At 44.6% G+C, this 10962-nt stretch overlaps 1 long non-coding RNA gene across 3 annotated transcripts in view; it reads left to right on the forward strand.

Moving 5' to 3' along the window:
- Positions 1 to 10962, forward strand: part of LOC111259196 (uncharacterized) — a 40036-nt gene that overhangs the window by 7445 nt on the left and 21629 nt on the right. The window contains exon 2 of one of the 3 annotated variants that reach the window (XR_002679480.2): positions 7738 to 7920. The exons of 1 other annotated variant lie outside the window; for it this stretch is intronic. This is a non-coding gene — a long non-coding RNA (uncharacterized LOC111259196). Of the gene's footprint in view, positions 1 to 6; positions 7921 to 10962 lie in introns of those variants that run through there. One more of the 3 variants, XR_015310476.1, reaches the window with a different exon arrangement.

A 10962-nucleotide genomic window follows, 5' to 3' on the forward strand; every position in this document is an offset into this window, starting at 1 on the left:
TTCGATTTCCCCCATCAAATATATAAGTTGATTACTGCTGTATTCTATATATTAGGTCGTAGATTTTTTAATAGACGCAACCTTTTTACATTTGGTTATACCTTTTAGGACCGATAGTTCGATAGCCTCATAAAAAAGGTAAAATTCAATTGAAAAGGTATTTCAGACTGCGTCAAGAGCATCAATAGGAAGTCTAATCCATAATTGGTTGCCAAGCCTTTCGTGACCTCCATGTAACCACATCAGAGTACGTCGACAAATATATATTTATCTAGTCCGTCTAACTTACACTAACTTTATATCTGTGGAATATATCCCTCTCATAACTGGAGCGCAAGAAGTTCTACTTAATGGAAACTATGTTTACTAGTATATTCTATTCGATAACAGCGTTACCACTCATATTGCTTGACGTAGTTGAATAGGTACCGCTTACCTTAATTTCTAATACATGGGCATGATACATGGTTTACCTGTTTTTTACATCGCTTGATACGAATACCCGATGTTTCTAACACGTCTCTTTATTATGTACAGTATATCTTCAGTATCAGAACATTGCTAGACACACTGGGATGGTTTATCGTGTTTAATGGCTTATACACGTTGCAACCTATAACGATTGTAGATTAAGCAATCTCTGCGAGCGTTGGTCTGATTTCGATTCTTCGTTTCTTATTGTCGGCGAGCTCGGCATCGTCAAATCGACATCGGCCGCAATAGGACTGCAGCAATTCCAGCCACGGAAAGCAATACTGTATCAGAGTCGCTAGTAGAGGCCTGTCCGCATGGTGGCAATGGCACCCTACGTAAATATGAATGGACAAGGGAGCGCTGCTGTACGGGGATACGGAAGCGCCTCGTTGTTGGATGGTAGCCTTGTAAGGAGCTGCGGCCACCGGTGGCGAGAGAGTGTATTGGTGAAATGGCGCGTGAATTGGTAATGGTTTGAAAGAGTACCCAACCAATAATGGGGGCAAATCCGTGGGCGAAAGCACGCCTGTCACCGAGGCGAAGATTGCTGGCTGTCGCCTGCCGGATTGTTGGCTTGCTGGCAACTGCCTGGCTTCAAAGAGTGCTACCGCCAGTTTTGCGGGGTGCGAGGTCGTTACCAACGGCATAGTGTCTCTCTGGTCACCCCTAACTTCCCGCCGCCGCGAATCGCATACCGTCGTGTCACAACCCCACAGAACCCATCCCGCACAGTTTGTGTCTACTGCCTCACAGCCTGGTCGTTCACTAGCTGTTCGTTGGACGATCGTTCGGCAGTTCTAGCCTGTAACTGCCGTTTCCCAGTATAGGACACCTCGTCTTTCAACGCGCGAAGATACTACTGCAACCAGTTCCAACGCTACGGACCCCTTTCCCTTAGGAAAGACAGGAGGTTACTTTGACCAGCTAACGAAGCCAGGCCACGAACCTTCCTTTCTCCAGTGAACACTGCGGATTTTTCTAGCTTGCTAGAATCCGAAGCATGGAACCGTAACTATCAAGGAGGTCCGGCCTAGCAGTCAGCGCGGCCGACATGTTCAGCGAGGTAACACTGCTAAAAGAGGTTAGCCCAACTGACCGGTAAGATCGACAGAAGTGAAGCCGGCTACATCGAACAGCACCTGTTGCCTGCGGCTTACAAAGTTCCGCGGCCGCCGCAGAAAACGCAGCTCCTCAGGCAGAAACGACACGCAGCGAACTACTCAAAAGTTCAGAAGCTGCAGCGGCGACTAGCTGAAACGGCTTGAGGGGTAAAGAGAAAGGGTGTTGCAATTGTGAGGAAGGCGTGCTTTAGGAAAGCAACTATGGTACAGGCCGATGGTACGGAACAGGGGATGACTTTAACGAAACTAGGCATGATAATTTGAAGAACGTGAAGTTATCTTCAGAGTAATCGCTGAACGGGACAAGAAGCAACAAGGAGCAAAAATTGTAGACCCTTCTATGTACTCGATCAGAGTAGTTTAACGAGGCAATTGATTAAGGTTTGTTTAATTATACTAATCATTCTTATTATATTGTGAGATAGTTAAATACTACGATTTTTTCAGACATTGCAGCTTCATGTTTTCAACTGCCAACAGAATAGGTATTTAGGTGTCGAGTCAGAAATAGCTACCGGAACAACTATGCCGACACAATGCTTTGAAAATTATTGCGAAGATAAAAAAGTCTGAGAGTTCTCTAAACACTTTTCAGTATCCTGAAGTCCACTACGGTAAAAAGAAATACATCAAAATACGACCTAATTTCGTTGCTGCGAATATGAATTTTAGCTAACAGGTTCGTGTAATTTAGAGACAAAAATTATCTTTCTTTTCAACCACAGTTGCTATATATTTCACTCCCTTCTCTCTCTCTCTCTCTCTCTGGATTAATATAGACATGTAGAAAGCAAGGGAGGGATTAATTATATTTTATCATTTTTCCGTAGTTTCCCATAGGTGAAGGCAGCATTGGCCAGCAAAATCAAAGAGAAGTCCTTTCTTTTTATCTATTCTGTTTTCTCTCACAGGAACTCAGGTTAATTTCAGGTCCGTCGATTGCTTTACCAGTGTTGTCAGACCAAAATAAGTTACGAGGTCGGCGAGAAACGTTAGTCTTGACCTAAGCGCATTTATCCCTAAGCCGTCGCAAAGGCGAAGTGAACAAAATTTATCCAAGCTAACGTGTCGCGTATCGCAACCGATGCGAGTGCCCTTCTGCCCTTCTGTACGATAAGAATGGAAGCCTTTCTGCTTCCGTTACCTCGAAGGTGCCTATACCCCCTAGCATTACCAGCCACGTACACTATATATATATCACTGATCTCAGAGGAAACCTTATCGCTGCGGCGAATCACCAGTAAGATACCCCTTGCCTGCCGCTCGTGACCTGTTTTGACGACGACGCCACCGTCATGGTCTTAATGGCGATACGAGGCCGGCATCGTTTTTGTAGTCGTCGCCGGCGTAGCCACTCCCTTCACATTGTACGTGTGACCGAAAAACTTATATGCGTATGTGTGTATATATGTATGTTGTGCACATTGTACCTCCAGCCAACAAATCCTAGTTGCTAGCTAGAAAGCCAGCCTGGCAGTGACTCACTAGCGGACAACTGGACAGGCTGGAGCAAGGTAAACTGAACCTAGCCTAGGCTCCACCGTAGCTCTGATATAGGCTCTGATAACAGCGGTTCCGGACCTAGCCTCAACAGTGATCGTACGTTGAGCTCGGTATCGTTCGACGACAGAGTCTTACTGTTACTCCTACTGTTTGTAGCCTGTTAAAGGTGATAGAAGCAGCAACTCTCTTTGTTCTCGCTGCCGACCTGAGTTCATTCGTTGCTTCATCCGCTGCCTGCGCAGTCTCCACCGCGTCACTGTCGCCTTTACCACTAGCACCGAGTCAATGAGCCAGGCTTATAGATCGCCCCCTGCTACCTTTTTGACCAAAGTGCTCACCAGGAACACAACCAAGCCAGCAACCAACTGACCCCTAGATACCACTAGTGGCACTGTAACTTGGTATCCCTTTTCTGCCTGTCCTTCTCCTGTTCTGCTCTGGCCGCTTTCCTTTTTGCGATATTTATTACTTGAACATAAAAAGCAGCTTCAAGTAAACGAAGGAATGAACGAAGGTGGCAGAAAAGACGGCGAGACAGGCACCAGGAACGAACTGCTTCTATCCTCGCCATCTCCGCCACAACCTCTAAGTGAAATAAACCAAAAAAAAGGGACCAAGGACCACCATACCCTAAGAAACAGAGCAACAGCATTGAGCCGGGCATCGCCTAGTGGACGAAAGAGTCAAGGGCTATTTTTTCTTCCCTTTCTTCTTTTGAGCGTTGTCCACATCGGCGGCAGCAGGGGTGCCCCCGGCAGTAGTACCATGAACAGTAGGAGCAGCGGTATCAAGACCAGCATCGATGGTCCGCTACAGTGAGGGGTAACGTGCGCGGTGAAGATCGAGGCATCCAGGAAAGAGCGACCAACCAGCTACGTTATAGTTGAGACACAGAGCCAAACGGAGAATAACTAGCGAAGGAGGTCTTTAAAGTCTAGAGGTGGCGATTATTAGGGCAAAAGACAATACCGAGGGCAGAGCGGCAGGAGAACGCCTAACGGGAAGCGGGGCGAGGGTTAACACATGGGATAGTTGGTGATGGTAGTGGTAGCTCTGCTGGTAATATAGGAGCAAAACAACGACAGTGGCGGCGAGTTCTACCGTACGCGTGTGTTGCAAAGCTGACTATCTCGACAAGTCAGCTAGCCAGTTCCCAGGGGGCCGGACTGACTATTGGCTGGTTAGCGGGCCTTCAAGAGGAACAAGCAGGCAGCAGGCAGAAAGACGCTTTAAAAGAAGGGGCCATTATGTACCCTGCAGCCGTGTATCCTTATGTCCTTTTTTCACCCCCTTATTTTCGGTGCCCATGGGCCACTGCTGCTACAGCCAGCGCCGCTGATCTAGCCGCGGGCGGTTTGCGCCGGAGTCAACGGCCGCAAACGACTACAGCTTTGGCCTCAACGGCAGCGGCAGTAACAACTTCATCCCACACGTCATCCCCCCGCTCCAAATCCCATTCGTGCTGCCATTCCTCCCACTTGTTCTCACTCCCTGCGTTTCGTTCGTCCACATTTCACCCCCTTTCTCCCACAGTTCGCAGTGAACATCCCACAACTGACAGTGCTCCCCAGCCCCTGTTCCTCGGTGCTAGCGCCGCATGACTGCAGTTTCCTATATCTGCTGCTGCTTTGTCTTGTTCCTCCTCAGCCCAACTGCGGTTTTGACGCTGCGGCTTCTTGGTTAGAACTAGTAGCATCAGTCGTGGTTTGACCAGTGGTCAGAGGCAACGATTGTTCTTCACAGGACAGAAACAGCAACCTATGTTGCTTCTTGTCGCTCCCATCTAACCCGCACAACTGCTTTCAATATTATGATAATGGTTGTCGCGTTGTCGTAACTTAAAGTAGCAAAGCAAAAGCAGTAGAATCGGTGTTGTTGGTGACCGATGCACTGGAAATTATTAAAATAAAACAACAATTCGCAAAGAAGCGGCAGCAACGGTGCTAAGAGCAGGAAGTTACCACCGCCTCGCTTGGACCTGTTTGACCAAACGGCAGGCCTCTGACACCCGACCAACCTGTCTATCAGCCGCTACGCAGCTTGCTTTCCTAGGTTGAGTTTAGAATACGATAGCAACAATTTCGTTCGTCCCTAGGTTTGGGCTTTTGGCCTCGAAATTTTTGGTCGTTGCCCACCGTCCTCAGCATTAGAGGCTGTCAACTGGCGGACCAAGAAAAGATACAAAGGAAGAATCAACTAGAGCAATAGGAAGAAGTGCGAAAAGAACGTGCTATGAACAAGCGAAACCTTTCGAGCCAATAACAAAACAATTCACTGGCTACTCAATCAAACGCATCGATACCGGCCAGAGCACCCAACATTTTCCTCATCGAGTGACGTCACGACCGCCGATCGCGTCCCTACCCACCTCTTACAAACACGAAGTCATGCGCACAGACAAACAGGTATGCTTCTGCGTTATCCGTTGTTTGTATTTTTGCCTTTGTCTAGCTTCACTTTCTCATGTTACTGACAAGAAGAGACAGGCGGGCAAGATAGAGGAAACTGGGTGTCGGTCACCATTAAATAAGCAACTAGGCGCCACCGAAGACGCCGATGAAAGAAATCCATCCAGCAACTGACAACAAAACTAGGCCAATAGTGAAGTTAGTGCCAACAGTATATAAGCTCTAGCCATGTCACTCACTAAGAACCTTAGCGTCTTAGTTAAGTACAGTTAGCATTCTGGCCATTAGGAACAAGCACAGAACAGAATGAAGATATTTTGTGGTGGGGGTACGCGTGCCACAAAGCAGTCGTATTGGATAGTATGCTTTAGCGGTGTTACACACGTGACAATCGTATAAGTTAGTTCTGGCTTAAGTTATGTGCGATTTAGGCATCCACGGAAGCTAACGGTTACGACCGCTCAAAAACACAGGTCAATCCGGCAGTTATTCTCGGAGTTTCCTGACTATATACTATTGTTAAATATTGAATCTGTAGCATAAAAACTAGAGCTAGTTTCAATACATAGAGATAAGGTACCAGAAGATGCTGTTCCTAAATGTTTCTTAATATTATACACAGCTGTCCTACTTTCGACCCTGTTTGTTACAAATACATTTATTCGTAGCCAATGGCAGGAGACGCGACTTGAGAAGGTTGGAAATGAGGTTCTAAAGTGTTTCTATTTTAGATTTCAAATAATAGCGCACACGATTCGGCGTAATGCTGGTATCGTTCACACGTTTCTGAGCGTTGTTCTATTTCAATTTAGGTATATTGAAACGACTCCCATAACGAAGGATAGGAAATTTCGGATCGATAGGAGGTTCAATCGGATCGACTACGACGATCATAGCGGTTAAAATTGTTCTGAAATGACTTAGCTATTGTAAAGATCTTTGTGAAGTCCTTCTCCTTACCTGGAAAATACTGACTCGTGTTCAGATCACCAGAGTGCGAGCGCATTCGACCGACCTACCTACTTGTATTTCTCTCATGCAACAAAAAAGCACTCGTTAAATACAGCGTAAATGTTCCGCATACGTATTGTTTATAAAGCCGTGTATCTTCGGCCTTTGATCTTACATGTATTTACGATAAAATGTTCGAGCTTGTTTGGTGAAGATGTAATTTTGCCAAAAAAACGATCATTTGCTCTCCCAGAAATGCGTACTACCTTATTCGCTCCCAACATGATCACGCACCTGTGGTCTTCCGTCATTCAACGTCACCGTGAAGCCTAAATAAATAACTTTCGCCGCTACTACTATCTTTATTACCTTGTTCAGCAAACTACACAGGCGAACCGAAAATATTTAAGTTAAATTTATTCGCTCCTCACCAGGATAGCTTGCATCAACTTATCGTAACATGGGCGACGGATCGGCGCACACCCTAAACTTCGGAAGGGACAGATGGTTCAAGTCGAAAACTGCATTTCTATCACCGTTTAGTAATATTAAGACGTCGTTTTCTAACGTATCGTGCCATGCACACATGGAATATACCAATATTTTTTTCTCTTTCAAGGGAAACTATCGCATCAAAATTAAACGACACATTATTTTTTGGTAGGACAGAATGCTTCACTCGACTAGCTACGATTGCAGGTAACAAATAAAGTATATTTGCGATAAAGTATAGGTAAAAATAGCTATATTTCTAGATATTTTTCCGGATGCGCTTTATCGCGTATTCTATGTAATCTATGATCGATTTTTTCAACTTGCACATCATAATAATAGCACACAGATTTCCGCTAATAGCATAAATCGTGACCGCCGCGCATAAATCGTATTTCTCTAACATTTTTTCTAAAGCCGTATATTATACTACGCGACATTCTGCAAGCTACTGTGTCCGTTACGTTGGGGTTCGTAGTTTTTTTGTCCGACTGCATTGTCTTATACCAACCGTAATTGACAGCGGTTACTGTGAAAGATTATGAAAAGCCATGCGCGTTCCTCATTAGAATTACTACTATATTTCGTTAGCTAATATTGATAACTGAGTAATTGAACAAAAATTTTAATCTGATTTTTGTTAAATTTTTGCAGCTTCAACACATCCGTTTGTATCGGCAGACAATAATACAAATGCTGCTTTTATATTAGCGTATGGTAACTAACTCCGATGTTGAAAATGAACAAAAACATGAGCATCGTACATACGGGAACGTTTGTTTTGACAGATGCGACGGCTAGGTCGAGTCGCCATCGTTTCGTACCTGACTAGTATAGGAGTCATATTTTATGGGCACTGTGAAAAACGACATGTCAGCACAGGGGCCGAAATGCACCAACGTGATGAAGTCAGTTCTTGCGGAGAAATCAACAGTAGTGAAGTGTCTATGGGTGCCGCGTATGAACCTCAGGTGCGAATGTCTAAGCCAGTGTTGTGACATGCTAGAAAACAATAATATATACTTCTGTTTGAATGAATTGAATAGCGGAAGCATAAACTTTAATTAGCAATATCCTCTATTATAGTGCCAGCGCACGCGGTCGCAGCTGTGCTTCAACTGGAAGCCTATTTTTCTTGACCAGCTGTAGACTTGCTGTTATCAAAAAGTGTCAAAACCCTATTCGTGTTTTCCGTTATGCTATTTTTGTCTATACCCCTTTTCATCTTCATTATATCCTAGCCTATAAATGATTGTTTACTGAAGTACTCATGGTCGGATGTTTGTCTACTAGCACGAATCTGTGTAAAATTAGTGGCGTTTACCGAATGTTGTACGTACAAACAGCTTGTCGCGCTCTTCCAAAGGACTAATTGCATACTTTCTCTAAAAGTTATTAAATCAATTCTATGATTTTCTAATTAGGCAGTGATCGTTATTGCAAAGCCCTTTTCGCCAGTAGATACGAAAGCTATATTATACCCCCTATTGTCGACATCGGTGCCAAAACATGAATTATAAGTTGAAAATTTACTTGACATAGCACGAACTAGATGCCTTATTTTCCCAGGAACTAATTTCAGTCATCGGCTAAGTGACGCGTTGTCGAAGTGACAGACTTATTACGGCTTTGTTTAGTTTGGCAAGTGATTGAGCGTCCATTGACATTATACCGGTTTCGCAATGATGTTTCGATACTTGTTTATAAATAGTTAACTTTTTGTAAACTTCTAGAAAAATACACTATTGTGACTGACTAGAACATAACTGAAAAGAGCCAATATTTCACATTTAGATCCATTGCCTGGCGCATTTTCATTTGTGACATACATAAAATTCTTATGTTCCGCCTGAAACCCTTACCAGGAATCATCACTCCTAAACCAAGTGAACTCAAAATTACGTTATGAACATAACTCGGTGTTTTTTTTTTCTTTTTTGCTTCTTGAAGTCAGCTTTTTAGGCTGTTTTTCTTTTTATATTACAGCATACGATTGTACGCATTGTGGGATATCGGGTATAGAGCAGGTTGGGTAAAAAAGAAGGCTCCTTTAAAAGTAGAGTTGAAGATACTATGATCGTTTCTTGTAAGAACTTCTTGGTTGTGTTTACCTAGCATTTCAATATGCGAAAGCCCAATTTTTTAACTATCCAAATAATGAATTATATCAATTGATCCAAGCTATCTGAGTTAATAAAAATGCGCTTTGGTTCCCGTGCGACACCCTTCGTCAGCATTGCTGATTATTACCCGTCCGCGATTGACCGATTTTGAAGAAACACCATCGAACTTCAAGGTATCATCGTATGAATAACTCAATGGCTCAAGACGAGCCCAACGTCAAGAACGTAGCTTAATTTATGAGGTACAACAGTTACCACTCTAAGCTAGATCGCCGCGGCGTTGTGGCATGCTTGGTAGGCTATCAGGCTCAAAATCATGAAATTCAGATTTGATTTTCGGTTAGAGCTCAGAGATTTTTTAGGTTATTTCGACTATTAATATCGTTCACTGGGCAGTTATGTTTTATCTGCTCAACTCCAAAGTCCATGACCGTATCAGAGTCAGAATTTAGCACATTTTCCATATTTCTGTATGACCCATTGAAAATAACAAGCTGGATACTTACAATGAGATTTTTCTTTCAAGTGACGCAACGTAGGGACGAAAGACGTTACGTATATCCTTATCGTTTTAATGTCACTTCCAATTGAACAAATGGCTTTTTGTTCATTCCATTCCGTTACTATACATAAATATTATTCAGTTTATTGTAGCAAGGCGGGCATATTAAGCAGTGAATAGTTGTGAGTATATTTATTCTATTAAAAATGCTTCCGCCTACTTGTCCTTGTTTTAACTCGCAGTCTATCGGACCATGGCCATCACCGTCATGGCTTTCATCATTACGGGGTTCGCTTTCGTTCTTCAAGTTTTCCTTCGCGTCCTCTACGCTTCTGCTTCGACAAGACAGAGAAATGAAATGCAATAGAATAGGGTTCACCCCGCAAGCCGCCATTGCCTTTGCCGATGCTTCAGCCATCTTAACCGTATCAGGGGGTCCGTTTCTTGCCGGTCTGTCGTACCTTCTTGTGGCTTTAGCGGAACAGAAGCGTGGAAGTGGTAAAGGCTTTGAGAGTAGTTTAGCAAAGGGATGGTGGCAAGCAAGCAAGCCAGCCCATTCGGCTGTTTCAACTAAGCTGGGAAACCGGGCTTCAAACCGCGGTGGTATACTAACCCCCTCTACAACGTACCGTGGTTCCCTGGCGAAGACGCTTGCAGGAAGGGTCGTGGCTCTGCTTCTGCAAGCACTCGCTGTTGTCGCTTCAATGTTCTGTAGCTGAACCTAACGTTCCCCCATTCTTCCACATGCCCCGGGAAACCCCTCATTGCGTTTGCCACAGCTCCCTCCGTGCTTGTGCAGTGCAAAGCAAACCACGCAAATTTGTAGCTGTCTCTCTGCCCCCGGGGCTCGATTTGAAATGGAATTTTCCTTTCCTCTAGCTTTCCCCATCCATTTTGTCGGCCGAGCCCGAACCCGCCGTTTTTTAGTCTCCATCTTTTCTTCTCTCGTCGGATTCTGCTAGCTTCCTTTCGCGCCTTCTGCAGTAAAGCGCTCACTCTCCTCTCGTTGGAGTTTTCGTCGTTTCTCTCCCCTGTTTCGTGGTCCTGTTGAACATTTTCGTTTGTCTTCTTTTTCAGCCTCACTTTACTTCTTCTTTCCCCTTTGCCCCTTTTCCTTTCTTTTTTTCGCCTGCCTCGTGTTCATACGACTTCCCATATAGATCCCGTTTTTCTCTTTGTTCGCCTGCTAGTTTTTTTGCGTTCACTCACACATCTATGCCCGTGCTGCTGCTAGAGACTCTGGATTGTCCCTGGTTTTCGTTCCAGCCGTAACCACTTGCTAACGCCGCGCTGAGCCTATTTTCCTACCGTTTCAAGGGCTTGCTTCCGTTTGCTCACAGACCTGTTCCCTGTGTACCGGTGGCGCGTGGTCTAGAACCGGCGAACAG

This window comes from Varroa jacobsoni, unplaced genomic scaffold (assembly GCF_002532875.2).
Source record: "Varroa jacobsoni isolate VJ856 unplaced genomic scaffold, vjacob_1.0 scaffold_304, whole genome shotgun sequence".
In the NCBI taxonomy this organism is placed as follows: Eukaryota; Metazoa; Arthropoda; class Arachnida; order Mesostigmata; family Varroidae; genus Varroa; species Varroa jacobsoni.